This window comes from Sus scrofa, chromosome 2 (genome assembly GCF_000003025.6).
Source record: "Sus scrofa isolate TJ Tabasco breed Duroc chromosome 2, Sscrofa11.1, whole genome shotgun sequence".
Lineage (NCBI taxonomy): Eukaryota > Metazoa > Chordata > Mammalia > Artiodactyla > Suidae > Sus > Sus scrofa.
In genome coordinates, this window is record NC_010444.4 from 131,773,272 (window position 1) to 131,788,629 (window position 15,358).

A 15,358-nucleotide genomic window follows, 5' to 3' on the forward strand; every position below is an offset into this window, starting at 1 on the left:
GTGGGAGGAAGCAGCTGAGCCTGGCTGCCCTTGGCCTTTGAGAGGAACACATACCTTAGGCTAAGGCACTGCTCACTCTTCACCTTTGTTCTCATTACATCGGCTGAAGGCATAGGTGATGGGCTGGGATATCTTCTCTGGCAGCTAAAATAAGACAGTATTAAAAATACGAATTACACAGGAGTGATAACACAGAGAAGTGAACCTGGGTAATCTTATTTGCAGAATGCTTATGTCAGGAGTGCTTCAAAAAGCTTCAAATAGCTACAGATTCTCCACATCCAGAGCTAAGACAGGGAGTCCCTGAAAAGTGTTTTAGGTTTTTTGACCTTTTTTCTTCTCTGGGAAATACCACCAACATCAGGGTTGTAGCCTTACCTGAAGATTTCCAGTAGAATGACTATGATGCCAGCAACTGCCATATTTTTGTCACACAGTTTTCATTGTGCTCTTTGAGAATGTGATATCTGGATTGGGTTCAGTTAAAGCATTCACAGCCTCCAGTGAAAGGAAAGCCTCCTTCAGTAAAGGACATGGTAGGAGCTACCTAAAGACTTTCTTCACGGCCTCTGTAGATGGTGCCCTCAGCCATTCTCTGTCCTCTCATCCTTTATTAGCAACAAGAGCTTTTGCAGGGGCCTTTTTTCTGTATTAACTGAATGGTTGGATACATGCATTAATTTTTTTCTGAGTTTCACCATCTTCAATAGTGCCTAATTAGTATCTTTGTAGAGTATTGCCAGTGTAGGGTCTGAGAAATGAAGGTAGTCAAAGGACATGGGTATTTGGTGATTTTTACGGCGTATTTCCAGATTGCTGTTCAAGGTGGTTGATGTGAATTAGAATCTCATTGACAATGTGGGAATATGCCCGTTGCACAATCTCTCATTGATAATGAGTGGTGTTAAAAATCGTGATCTTGGAGTTCCCGTCATGGCGCAGTGGTTAACAAATCCGACTAGGAACCATGAGGTTGCGGGTTCGGTCCCTGCCCTTGCTCAGTGGGTTAAGGATCCGGCGTTGCCATGAGCTGTGGTGTAGGTTGCAGACGCGGCTCGGATCCTGCGTTGCTGTGGCTCTGGCGTAGGCAGGCGGCTACAGCTCCGATTCGACCCCTAGCCTGGGAACCTCCATATGCCATGGGTGCGGCCCTAGAAAAGGCAAAAAGACAAAAAAAAAAAAAAAAGAAAGAAAGAAATTTGTGGACTTCCAGTGTCCTTCATGGAAAACTAGGCACCCCTTTAAGCTTCCTCAGAGGTCCCTGAAGGATGGAGAACAGAGGGAATGGGCCAGTCTCCATGGCTCAGCCTTTCAAATATGGTGGCTAAAACCCAGCTTGCTTCGGCTTCTTAGTAATATTCTATTTGAACAAAGAATGTCTTTTTTTTTTCAGTGAGGAAAAGATTATTTACTTTTATCTATAATTTTAGAGACTGGAAACAAACATATTTTTGATTTCTTGTTAAGATTAAGGGAAAGATGGAATCACTTTTTAGCTGTAGAAATATATTTTTAAAATACCTCTTCTGAGGCTCTTACTCATTTATCTCTTTAACACAGTGTTTTATCTTATTCCTTTGAGCTATCATTTCATGCAATTAAAGGATTAATAGTTTGCCCTATTTGCTACAAATCTCTTTCTCAAGGTGTTTTTCTTTGACTTTTTAAAATGAAATGGGTGAAATCAGATTGTTATGATCATTATACAACTACAGATGTGATAAATTGATTTGAGTAATAAAAAAAAGGAATAAAAAAATGAAATGGGAAAATACTGTAGCTACAGAGAATTTGAAAGAGCTGAGAACTGAAAGCAGAATTCCTGGTTGCTTTTAGTTCATTAAGCATGTTAATTCTTAATTAAAAGTTCTTTGAGGAAAGACTAGCGTTTGTGAAATAATCTCTAAGCACCTACCTGAACACAGGTCGAGGAAAAGAGAGGGAAATAAATACAGATCTGCCCAAAGGAAAACTTAATTTTTTTTTTTTTTTTTTGGAGCAGAGATGGATTGAATTACCTGATTCCCTTTGTTGATTTCTCACAGAAAGAGTACAAGTAGTTCTTGGCATTAAAGACTGGAAAAAGGAGAAAATCATTTTATTCTGACATCTTATCCCTTCAAGAGGACCTTGCTTTTTTGCTGCCCAATATTCATTCCTTTCAATGCACTTTCCCTGCAAGGAAGTGGCAGTGCCTCCTGTGCATCCAACACAGCAGTAGGTTCAAGTAGGGCCACAGACCAAGCGACACGATCTGCACCCTCCCGTAATTACAGTTGCATGACTCATACACCCTGGGTTGTAGCTCCATACATATTAATCTAGTATAAGTCTTTAAAAGAAAGCAAAACTATATATATTTGAAGTATATACGGACTTGTTGTCAATCTCAAGGTGAGTAATATACCCCAAAGTACCTTTAGCTGCAGGTAGAAGTCACAGTCTTGAGCCGAGTGTTTGTGTACTCACGTAAAAGCGACCTGGGGTTGGCTTTTCCTGGCTGGAAGCACTTATCCACCCCCCACCCAACCTCATCTTTTTTCTTTTTCAAAAAGCTCCAGTCACAAACATTCCTCTGGCATCAACACTGGATGTGCCTCAAACTGCTGGCAGCAGCGCTGTCCTTAAAATAAAAGCCAAGGTACCGGCTCCTCTTAGTCACGGAGTGTTGGGGTAATTTTCCTCTTCCCCTGAGATTAGGAAAGCAGCGCCTTCATTGCTTTCCAATCTTCCATATTTTCTACATTACTGAAGACCATCACACATTTTCTGATTGGGTCCAATTCCTTATTTTTGGAGTATGAATGCTGGATTTAACATTGATAGGAGAGGAATGCGGTGAAAGTTTAGACATCAGTGACCCTCTGCAGGACACTGGCTGCAGAGTTTATCTTTTTAAAACAACTCTGTCAAGAGTTCCCACTGTGGCCCAGAGGATTAAGACATAGTGTCTGTGAGGATGCAGGTTTGATCCCTGGCCTTGCTCTGTGGGTTGAACGATCCGGTCTGACTGCCAGGTGTGGTGTAGGTTGAAGATGCGTCTTGAACACGGTGTTGCTGTGGCTGTGGCTGTGGCATAGGCTGGCAGCTGCAGTTCCAATTTGACCCCTAGCCTGAGAACTTCCATATGCTACAGTGAGGCAAAAAAAGAAAATAAATAAATAAATAAATGTATGTATATGCATGTCATCCCTGGGGATTTAGTTTGGAATAAGATCATATGTGTCACTCATTCATTCATGCAAGTAAGATTGAGTATACTATGGCACATAAGACAAAGAAGACCCCTTTTTTGCTGGAACTTGGTTCAAGGAGAGAGAAAATAAACCAGCAAACACATGGAGCAAAGTTATTACAGATGACGACAAATACTATGAAGAAACAAAACCAGTTGAGGTGATGGAGAGCAGTGAAGGGTGGGATGGGCATTGATAGTTAGATGGAGTGGTCAGGGAAGATATAGCTGAAACAGTGACCTGTGCACTGAGGAATGGAAAAGTTGGGGGATTGCAGTCTCCCTGGAATAACGTGAAAATGAAGCAGCCCACAGAGGACACAGTCAGAATGTTTACAGAGAAAGACACTGTGGTGGGGCCATCTATGGACTAGATCTTGTGGGGCTCAGGAGATGCAGGAGGAAAAATTTGGATTTTGTTCCCATCAGAACATTTGGAAAAAGATGAAGGCAAACTGGAAAAAGCTGTACACATTTGGGGTCTGTTTTGAAGGAAAGACAAGGCTTGTTTGTTCAGGAATAGAGAGGGGATACTAAAGAAATAGGTAGAATCATGGATGAGCCCAGGTTTTTGGTTTAAATTGTAAACCATTTGCCCAGATAAGGAAAATTGAGATTCGAGAAATGAAAATTAAATTTCTTTTGGACCTGTTAATTCCATGGGTTAGTTAGATATCCAGGTTAAGAAGAAAAACAGGCAGTTGGATGCAGGGATCTGTAGCTCACAGAGTACAGGGGTTGGGGTCTCATGAACAAAGACCCATGTTACAACGTACATGTATGGTGCCTATTTTTCAAGGTAATATTACAGTTTATCATTTAGACTCTACAGTTTGTCTCCATCTGTCAACATACAACTCCTCCATTTTGACAATCTCAAGGCATAGCTTATACTTTTTAGTATATGTGTTTTGTTACATGAACATCCTGAGACACGTGGAAGTTCCTGGGCCAGGGATTGAACCCACACCATAGCAGTGACCCCAGCCATTGCACTGACAGTGCTGGATCTTTAACCTGTTGCACCACAGGAGAACTCTTCCCATATGTGTTTTCGTGTATGTGTTTTCTATAAATTAAATATCTTTTCTTTATTGTTTTCTTAAAAGCTAAAAAACTTGTTGGAAGTCAGAAAGTGTACTTTTGATTCTGGATACTACAGTGAAAGTGTATTAAACGTTGACAAAACGGATTACACTCGGCTCCTGTTATGAAATGAGACATTTTAAAACATCTGAATAGTTGATAAATATTTATTAAAAATAGTTAAATTCCATGCAGAGTGTATTAAGTTTTTCACTAATAATGTTTAGATAATTCTGCAGTGTTTGCTGGGATTTTTTTGAGGGTAGCAAAATGAAAATGTTGAATAAAAGAATCAATTGATGACATAGGAGATTTTCTAAGACTTGAATTTGAAAAGACACCTACCTTATTTTCTCCAAAGAGATCCCATCCTTTCTTTGCAGCTTGAAGAGTTTTCCATGTCCTCTTTAGATAAAATGAGAGGCTAAAGACAAAGTAACAGTACCAGAGAATAAAATTCCAATAGGGAGACTAAAGGAGGCTGACTTAACCTAAATCTCTTGAACTTGTTTGTTTGTTTTACCAGTTAGGTCTTGAATGAGTCTGAAGACCGTTACAGCCTAAGTGCATTGGCATTACCTTGGCCCTGGTTCAGGGCATTACCATTTATTGTTTTTTTCCTAATTGAAGTGGATATATTAAAAACATTTGGGAGTTCCTGCTGTGGCGCAGTGGGTAAATGATCCAGCTTGTCTCTGTGCAGGCGCTGGTACCATCCCAGTGCAGTGGGTTAAGGATCCAGCACTGCTGCAGATCACAGCTCTGGCTCGGGTTTGATCTTCCCAGGAACTTCCACATGCCAAAAAAGAAAAAAAAGATGTTCTTTTTATCATGTTTCTATTTTCTTAGTTCCCCTATACCTTCAGGGTTTAATTATTATGTTTTCCCTGTGCCACATCTTGTGAAAGATGTAGCTTCTCAAAGCATTAAGCTTTGGAAACTTTTCTCATCACACTTAGTAACTTCTAGAGAATGCCATTTAAAAATTAATGTGAATTTATTTGTTATCTGCAGCCCTCGGAACAACTGATTTTATTTCCAAGACCTAGTTGTTTAAAGATATTTATCCTTTAAAAACGTTTGCTTTTCCCCAAATATTTGAGGCGTGTTATTACACAGTTGAGACAATCGGCTCTTTTAAAACCCAGTTTTTCTTAAATAAATCAGAATTGTGTTTACTATGCTCATACTGGGTATGAAAGCATTTAGAAAAGAACTAGAACTTTCTTTTCTGCTTAGAAACTGCAAATATGGAAATACGAGGTTTTAATATGGCAAAGAACCAGAACTTTCTTTTCTGCTTAGAAACTGCAAATATGGAAATATGAGGTTTTAATATGAAATAGCTATTAGCAACCTAAATGTTAGTAGTATTAGAAGGGAATTAATGTTTTGGAAAGTTTAGAACTGTGTATATATTGAAGACTTTTAATAAGTGCTAATTTTAATACTTAATGATTCATGTTGCAGAATATGTTTTTCTATCTGCTTATACCTTTCCAGCTATCATTTCCGTTAAGAATACACATATCCTTTATTTATTAAATTTCCCCACAAATTTAGCATTGTGTGGAAAGCCATCAGCTAGTATATTGGCTGTACAATCAAAGTCACAGGCTCACTTCCAAGCTCTTGTATGACTTTCTGCTGGTCTCTTCCCTTTGAGTCATGGTCCCTTTCTTTTAGAAAATAGGTAACAATTCCTGTTTCTCCTGATTTGACCCTTGATTCTCACCATCCACGTATGAGATACATGTTTTAAAAAAGTAAACTGGGACACTGAATACAAATGTAAGGATTTTATTTTTGAGCAGAATGTAGTAATTAATGGTTTCCATGAATGGAAATTAGAGTAAGTTTTTTGGTATCAAAAATAATTGGCCTTTGACTAATAAAAAAAATCATGCAACATTGAATGCAGACGTCAATTTAGATCATGATGATTTTGAAATCTTTCATAACATTAAGATATTAACAATTTTATGATATACTTGTCATCAAAAAATTAGAAATAAAAATGTAAAATCAAAACCCCTGAAAACAGGAATTCACGCTGTGGCTCAGCAGATTAAGAACCCGACTAGTATCCATGAGGATACAGTTTCAATCCCTGGCCTTGCTCAGTGGGTTAAGGATCTGGCATTGCCATGAGCTGTGGCATAGTTTGCAGATGCGGCTCAGATCTGATCTGGTGTTGCTGTGGCTGTGATGTAGGCTGGCAGCTGCAGCTCCAATTCGATCCCACACCTGGGAACTTCCATATGCTGCTTCTGTGGCCTACTCTTTCCTCTTAGGTTATTCCTCCTCAGAAGGGCTTCTCTGGCCACAACCTCTCTTAACGTCTGCTCCTCTTCCCAACTCCGAGGGACCTCATACCCCAAATCTGGTTCAGATGTTGAGGCTGGTAATCCGTTACATGCACTAAGAGAATATGAAGAGGTTTATCATGGCACGATAGGGCTTTCTGGGGAGAGCAGGACAGTGTCCCATGTAGGTCAAAAAATGGCTTGAGAGATGGAGAAAGAGACCTGTTGATCTTTCCTTGTGATAAGGGTATGGCACTGGGGTGAGGGGTCACGTGCATGCAGAGCTGCTAGTGTGCTTTGACTGCCCCATTGCTGCCGAAGGAAGGGCACTCAGATGGGAGGCAGAAGAGGAAGAGGAAGGGGAGGTCCGGGGGACCTAGACTGCTCTCAGCCATCAAATGTCAAGAATGGAGTCGGCCACTTTATTACTGCGTTTGTCTCCTAGTCCTCTTTCACTGCTTTATTTTCTTCCCAGAACTTATTACCCATATTCCAGATACTACTTCTTTCTTCGCCCCATCCCGACTACTATATAAGTTCAAGGAAAGCAGGGAGTTTATCATTTTTGGCTATAGTTATATCCTCAGTGCTCAGAATGGTGCCTGACATAGTGGTGCTCAATAAAAATTGGTCGGATTATTTTTTAAAAATAGCAAATACAGCTGAGACCAGTCGCCGGGATGCTTTTGTGTTCACGACCAGCACAAAACTATCTCTAGTTCCAGAACTGCACAGGAAGGTCACTTGTCACGAGGAAGTCAGAGTTCCTGGGAGGACAGAGTCTAATGAGAGGGTCTGGATGAATGAAAGTTGGCATCGTTGTGTGCAGCACGTGAGGCCATTGCTGCACCAGCTCACGACAGAAATGATCTTGCTCATGGTCCCCTGCACTTTGCAGAATCTTCATTGGTGACTTAAGGTCATTGTAGCTCAGGGGACTCTTTCTCTGGGTTTCCAGGAAAGGTCAACTTCCCTTTACATCTGCATAGCTTGTTATTTTTTTTAGGTGAGTTCACACAGTCGTTAGAGTTGAGTCTTGCAGACCCTTGAGACTGGTCTTCGTCTACAAGGCCAGTTTGCAACGCCTCTGGTCTGAAGCATTGTGCCTTCCACTTTCACTTCTCCCCGTTGCTGCCAGGATAGAAAGCAACGATGCAGAGTAACCAGTCTGCATTGGTAATGAGTTGACAGTAAGGTCACTAGGTGTTACAGCTTTCTGCTATAACATTTGAGATCATGTAAGTCTTTTCTATCTGTTATTTATGACCTAAAATGGTTGGTGACGGATGGCTGTCATCTCTGAAATCATTTGCTTGTCCATGCCTAGACTGGAGAGGCAACTTGACCAAGACTTTTAAGGGTAGCTGAATCCAGTGCCTTGAAGGCTTCTCCCCCCCTTTTTTTAGGACCATACCCACAGCATATGGAAGTTCCCAGGCTAGGGGTAGAATCAGAGCTACAGCTGTGGGTCTATGCCACAGCCATAGCAATGTAAGATCCAAGCCATGTCTGCAGCCTACACCACAGCTCACAGTAACGCCAGATCCCTGACCTACCGAGTGAGGACAGGGATCAAACCCCTATCTTTATGGATACTAGTCGGATTCTTTTCTGCTGTGCCACAATGGGAACTCCCTAATTTTTTTTTATTATGGTTGATTTACAATGTACTATCAATTTCTGCTGTACAGCAAAGTGGCCCAGTTATACCTATATATACATTCTTTTCCTCAAAGTGCCTTCTATCATGTCCTATCACAAGTGATTGGCTATAGATCCTTCCCTGTGCTATATAGTTGGACCTCATTGCTTATCCATTCTAAATATAATAGTTTGCATATACTAACCCCAAACACCCAGTCCATCCTATCCCCTCCCCTGCCCCCTTGGCAACCACAATCTGCTCTTCATGTCTCTGAGTCTGTTTCTGTTCTGTAGACAGGTTCGTCTGTGCCATATTTTAGATTCCACATATAGGTGATATCATATAGTGTTTATCTTTCTCTTTCTGGCTTACTTCACTTCGTATGAGAATCTCTAGTTGCAGACATGTTGCTGCGCATGGCATTATTTTGTTCTTTTCTATGGCTGGGGAGTATTCCATTGTGTATACGTACTGCATCCTCTTAATCCATTCATCTGCTGATGGACATTTAGGTTGTTTCCATGTCTTGGCTGTTGTGAATAGTGATGCAATGAACACAGGGTGCATGTATCTCTTACAAAGAAAGTTTTGCCCAGAAGTGGGATTGCTGGATCATATGGTAGTTCTATATTTAGTTTTCTGAGGAACCTCCATACTGTTTTCCATAGTGGTTGTACCAATTTACATTCCTACCCACAGTGTAGGAGGGTTCTCTTTTTTCCACATCTTCTTCAGCCTTTGTTATTTGTTGACTTGTTAATGATGGCCATTCTGACCAGTGTGAGGTGGTACCTCATTGTAGTTTTAATTTGTGTTTCTCTAATAATTAATGATGTTGAGCATTTTTTCATATGCTTGTTGGTGAGCCATATGTCTTCTTTGGAGCAATGTCTATTTAGGTCTTCTGCCCATTTTTCGGTTGGGTTATTGCTGTTTTGTTTTGTTTTTGCTGTTGAGTTGTATGAGTTGCTTGTAGGCCTCTCCTTTTAAATCCCGTATTTAAAAGGTCCTTTATCAAATGAGTGCCCTGCCCTCTCCTACCACCATTCCTGTCCTGCTTCAGTATAAGGAAGTCTGCTATTTTGTGCCTTTTTTTTTTTAATAACAGGATTCTCTGATATCCTGTTTGCATTTAAAATCTCTTTGTCCCTGTTCTGTGATTCCCACTGGGTTAGCTGCCTATATTTTTCCAATGTGTAGTGTTGGACTGTCTGTGAAGGAAGCAAACTATTGGCGTATGAAGTTATTCTTATTATAGGGGGCCTGCGAGTGTGATACAAGTGCACGTGTAATTACAGTGGGTTTGAGGAAAAAGAGGTCTTCTGTTAAACAGAATAAGATAGCAGAATCATAATCCCTAACACGCGTTGTTACATATTTTAGATGATCCTTAGACATTAGACCACGCTTTTCTTTTGTGCATCAAGCTGCTAGTTTTGCAGGCCTGAAGGCAGAAGTGATTTGTCCCTTTGTTTTCACTTTGAATTGCTGTTTCTTTTCTGTCTTTCCATCTATCAACAAACAGTCTTTGTCCTGAGAAATCAAGGTTGATTCAAAATTACCTGTATTTAAACGGAGCCTGGAAAGTTTCACGTTTCATAGACATACAAAGAGGCTATTCAGCCTGCGTGTGTTATAGATTTGCTGAGTAGGATTAAGCACCTGTTCTGGAAGAAAGAGGCTTTGTTTCTAAGAGGCATTGTTAGAGACCTGCTCATTTCAGCAAAGGAATTAATCTGTGACTGGGTAGGAGGTAATTACAGTTCAACCCCTGCCTTGAAGATAGCAGCTCAACAGACACTCTTGGAAAACAGCTCCCAGAGAATGTTTTCCAGAAGAAACAAGAGCCTTGGTGTAAATGAATGTGGCTCCCTCGCTGGTACTAGCACATCATTGTGAGGCATGGTCCTGAAAGTCAGGGGAAACAGGATACTGAGCTCCATGACTCCGAGATCTCTACCTTAAAAGCTCTGACCATTCATGAGACCCTCTGTGGCGCAGAAAGCTAAGGGGATCCGGTGTTGTCACTGATCTGGCTCTGGTTGCTGCTAAGGCTCGGGTTTGATCTCTGGCTAGGAACTTCCATATGTTGCAGGCACAGCCAAAAAAAAAAGCTCTGATCCATTCAGCATATTCTCCTTTAAATTTCAAACAGGATTTTAAAGGGCAGGAGATAAAATGAGACCTCTCTGATACTGTAAAATGGCTTATGGCTTACGCTGTGTATGCGCCAGCGTGTAAACATTTAAGCGCTTACTGCTGAGTTAGAAACTCAGATTTCAATTGCTTCCTACTACTGAAACCCTGGAGAGAGGCTTGAAAAAAGAGAGCAGGGGCTCTCTCCCTCCCTCCGTCTTCTCTTCCCTTCTTTTTTTTCTTTTATTTTTTTTTAATACTCAAATGAATTTATTACATCTGTAGTTGTATAATGATCATAACAATCCAATTTCATAGGATTTCCATCCCACAGCCCAAGGACATTCCCCACCCCCCAAACTGTCTCCTCCAGAGACCATAAGTTTTTCAGTGTCTGTGAGTCAGCATCTGTTTTGCAAAGAAGTTCAGTCTGTCCTTTTTTCAGATTCCACATGTCAGTGAAAGCATTTGATGTTGGTGTCTCATTGTATGGCTGACTTCACTTAGCATGATAATTTCTAGGTCCATCCATGTTGCTAAAAATGCCATTATTTCTTTCCTTTTAATGGCTGAGTAATATTCCATTGTATGAATGGAATCTTCTTGATCCACTCCTCTTTCGATGGACATTTAGGTTGTTTCCATGTCCTGGCTATTGCAAATAGTGCTGCAATGAACATCGGAGTGCATGTGTCTTTGCGAGTCATGGTTTTCTCTGGATAGATGCCCAGAAGTGGGATTGCTGGATCAAATGGTAGTTCTATTTTTAGTTTTCTGAGGAATCTCCATACTGCTTTCCACAGTGGTTGCACCAATTTACAATCGCACCAACAGTGTACTAGTGTTCCTTTTCCTCCACATCCTCTCCAGCACTTATTGTTTGTAGACTTTTTGATGATGGCCATTCTGGCTGGTGTAAGGTGGTACCTCATGGTGGTTTTGATTTGAATTTCTCTAGCAATGAGTGATGCTGAACATCTTTTCATGTGTTTTTTGACCATCCCTGTGTCTTCTTTGGAGAGTTGTCTGTTTAGATCTTCTGCCCATTTTTTGATGGGGTTGTTTGTTTTTTTGGTATGGAGCTGCAGAAGGTGTTTATAAACACCTTATATGGTTTTGCAGAAGGTGTCTCTTCCCTTCTTTTGATCTGCCTTCCCTCTCTTCCTTTCTTCTTTCCACAGATACACCGTGCACTTCTCTTATGCACTAGGCAGTGGGGTACAGTAGAGCACAGAACAGTCCCTGTGCACAGAGCCCTTCCACTTGGACGAGCTCAAATTCTCTCTTTTATTTGATGACCTTGGACCTGAACTTTGTTATCCCAGTGTGCAAAATGGGGATAATGCTTCTTATTTTCTAGGATTGTCATGGGGATTAAAATGTTATAATAACCTCGTCATCAGGGCACAGATAGATTCACTTTCCTGATACTGCTGCAAACATGTCTTCTGTTCCTGTCCCATACTCTCTGGATTCTAGTTACCCTCTTTCTTGGACTCTTTTTGCCTTAGTTTCTGCTTGTATGTCTTGTTATTTGCATGAATCTCTTTCTGTGTGATGAATCTCTTTCTGTGTGTCGCAGTACTGATGTCTCTGTATGCAGCTTTGGGTCTATGTGTATGCCTCTTTCTTTCTTCCAGCATATCTATGTCTAGTTTATATCTTTTTTTTTTTTTTTTTTTTTTTTTTTTACTGTGTATGTTTGGGGGTGGGGGGACATCTAGGAATGCCTCTATCTCTGTCTCTCACTGTGCATGTTGTGGGTCTCTGTGCTATATGTGTATGTCTCACTTTGCATTTCTAGTTACATGCGTACAAGTATCTTTTCATCTCTGTGTGTCTCTGTGTTTCTCTTACATGTGGCTCTCCCTCTTTGCCTCTGCATATGTCACTCTGTGTGTCCATTTCTTTGAATCTTCGTTTCACTCTGTCCCTTTCTTTTTTTTTTGCTTTTTAGGGCCGCACCTGAAGCATATGGAGGTGTACCTGACCGATACTTTACCACCTACCAATGTGCTCAGTGTGCCTAAGAAGCGCTTCACCCACTTTACAAATAAAACCAACTCCCAGTTATTTCCAATGAGATAAAGCCCTTCTTAAGAAAGAAACATAAAGTGATTTTAACTGGGAATCTGGATGGGGAAGCATAATAAACCAGTATTTGTAGCATGAATGTGTTGTCCATTTGACCAGGTGGTGCTTAAGATATGTTAATATTAAGTTTTAGCTTTTTTGATTTTAATATTTATAATTTCGGGCAGAGATCAGTAAGCTTTTTCCGTAAGCACTAGATCAGTAAATATTTTAGGCTTTGTGGATCATACTGTTCCTGTCACAACTACCTAATTATGCCTCTGTATTGCAAAAGCAGGGATAGATAATCCATATAAATGAGTGACTGTGTCCTAATGAAACTTTATTTTTAAAAACAGGAAGTAGGCTGGATTTGGCCTCTGGAAGCTCAAGTTTGCTAACCCTAAATTTAGACTTCATGATAAATATCTTACTGTATATTATATATCTTTTAGGAAAAATTTCCATTGCTACACAAACTAGTTTTTTAAAAACCTTTCTCTCTCTCTCAATGCATATATATGTGATTATATATATGCATATATATATGTGATTGCATATATATATGTGATTATATGCGTGTCTATGCCAAAAATAACTATATTTTTTGGTCTTGCTAAAGAGCTTAAATACTTTTATATTATTATTATAAATAAAGGAATCGTATTTTTCAGATGTATTTCCATGCTTGTGATTTCAGTCTGGCAAATAAAAATCTAAATAACATCATTGAAACTTTAGATAATATCTTAATAAACTGTCAGATAACTGTAAAGTTTATATCCCTATGTCAATTATGTCATTTGCATTTTACTCTTTTAGTAATGCATGCATATCAACAATAGAAGAAATACGCATTCTCTTTTTCCCCACAACACTAAATAATGAATCAATTGACCCTTCCTCATATTCTTCAAAACATGATCTTCTGGGTTTTCTTTTAAAGGAAGGGAAAATAGAATAAATATGTAAATATCTTGAGAGTTAAATAAACGAATTTGATATGTCTTGGCAAAAGCCTTATCATGATTTTATTTTATTTTCTATATCAGTTAAATCACTTTGGATGAAGATTCTAATTTAGTAAGTTTGTATAGCTATAGCACACACAGGTTAAAAGTCTATGGAATTTGCTTTGTAAACCACCTTCTGATTGGTTTTCCAGAGTGTGCCAACTCATATGATAAATATTTGCTAAAACTTATCTCTGACTTGAAAAGCATCCAAGAGCCATGCCATGTAAAAGATTGATCCCTGTTCAAACAGAATAAATCCTAAGATTTTTACATAGGAAAATGGCAGTGGAAAATCCAAGAGCTAGTTCCATGCCAGGTGGGCAATATTGGACATGCCCATAGCAGGTGGAATGAGGTTAGAATGGTCATGGTTGGTTGGGAATTCCCTTCGTAGCTCAGCAGTTAATGAACCCGACTAGGATCCACGAGGATGCGGGTTCCATCCCTGGCCTTGCTCAGTGGGTTAAGGATCCAGCGTTGCCATGAGCTGTGGTATAGGGTGCAGATGTGGCTCAGATCCTGTGCCGCTGTGGCTGTGATGTAGGCCAGAAGCTGTCACTCTGATTCGACCCCTAGCCTGAGAACTTCCACATGCTGCAGGTGCGGCCCTAAGAAAGCAAAAAAAAGAACACTCATGTACTCATGGTCGTATTTAGTAGTAGGAAAAAAATCCTCTGTCTTGGAAGTAGCCACTCTGAGTGAGTGAGGTGGGTTTTTTTCTTTTTTTTTCTGTCCTCAGAATATTTATCTTAAACTCAATGGTTTAAGGACGTAAGAACATCAGCAAATCAGAGTGTTAGTTCTAATAAATCCACAGTCTTGGCTCATACTGCATTTTTTTCATTTTTATTTTATTCAATTAATACTTTCACAGTTTTTTTTTTTTTTTTTTTTTTTTTGTCTTTTTGCTATTTCTTGGGCCGCTCCCGCGGCATATGGAGGTTCCCAGGCTAGGGGTTGAATCGGAGCTGTAGCCACCCGCTTACGCCAGAGCCACAGCAACGCGGGATCCGAGCTGCGTCTGCAACCTACACCACAGCTCACGGCAACGCCGGATCATTAACCCACTGAGCAAGGGCAGGGACCGGACCCGCAACCTCATGGTTCCTAGTTGGATTCGTTAACCACTGCGCCACGACGGGAACTCCCTACATTCACAGTTTTAAACACTCAAATAGTACTGTCAGGAGAAACAGTAACCCCCAGCTATGAATACTTGATCTCTAGAGGTAGACATCTTTAATTATTTTAAGATATTTCTGGTTGTTATTTACTTCCATATTTCTCAATAACGTATGCATGCTACTATTTTTTTTTTTTCTTTTTAAGCCACACCTGTGGCATACAGAAGTTCCCTGGCTAGGGGTTGAATCAGAGCTGCAGCTTGCAGCAACACTGGATCCTCAACCTACAGAGCGAGGCCAGGGATGGAGCCCACATCCTCATGGAAGCTATGTTGGGTTCTTAACCCACTGAGCCACAATAGGAGATCCCTCTTTCTTTTTTTTCTATTTTTTAAAGTTTAGAGTTAGATTTTATTTGGGGCGAAATTAGAACTTAAGCCCAGAAGAGAGCCTCTCAGGTACCCCTGAGAAACAGCTGCAAGGAGGCGAGGGGGGAAGCTAGGATACATGTTTTTGCAGCAAAGGAAAGGTAGTGGAAACAGAAGATTTACCGATAACCAGATTTACAGAAGAAAACCAGTTCCTGTGGGAGGATATAAAGGTCTGGGCTCTCTGGAGTCACCCCTTTGATATGTGCCTCAGCCGTGGGCCACTCTTCCTTGCTTCTTTCCTGCATTACCTCTGGGCTTACCGGCCCACCCTAGGGATTGACTGGATTCACAGAAGACTGCCACACC

At 40.4% G+C, this 15,358-nt stretch overlaps 1 protein-coding gene across 14 annotated transcripts in view; it reads left to right on the forward strand.

Moving 5' to 3' along the window:
* The window catches only part of SLC27A6 (solute carrier family 27 member 6), a 98,520-nt gene that overhangs the window by 23,513 nt on the left and 59,649 nt on the right, over nt 1-15,358 (forward strand). The window lies entirely within an intron of this gene.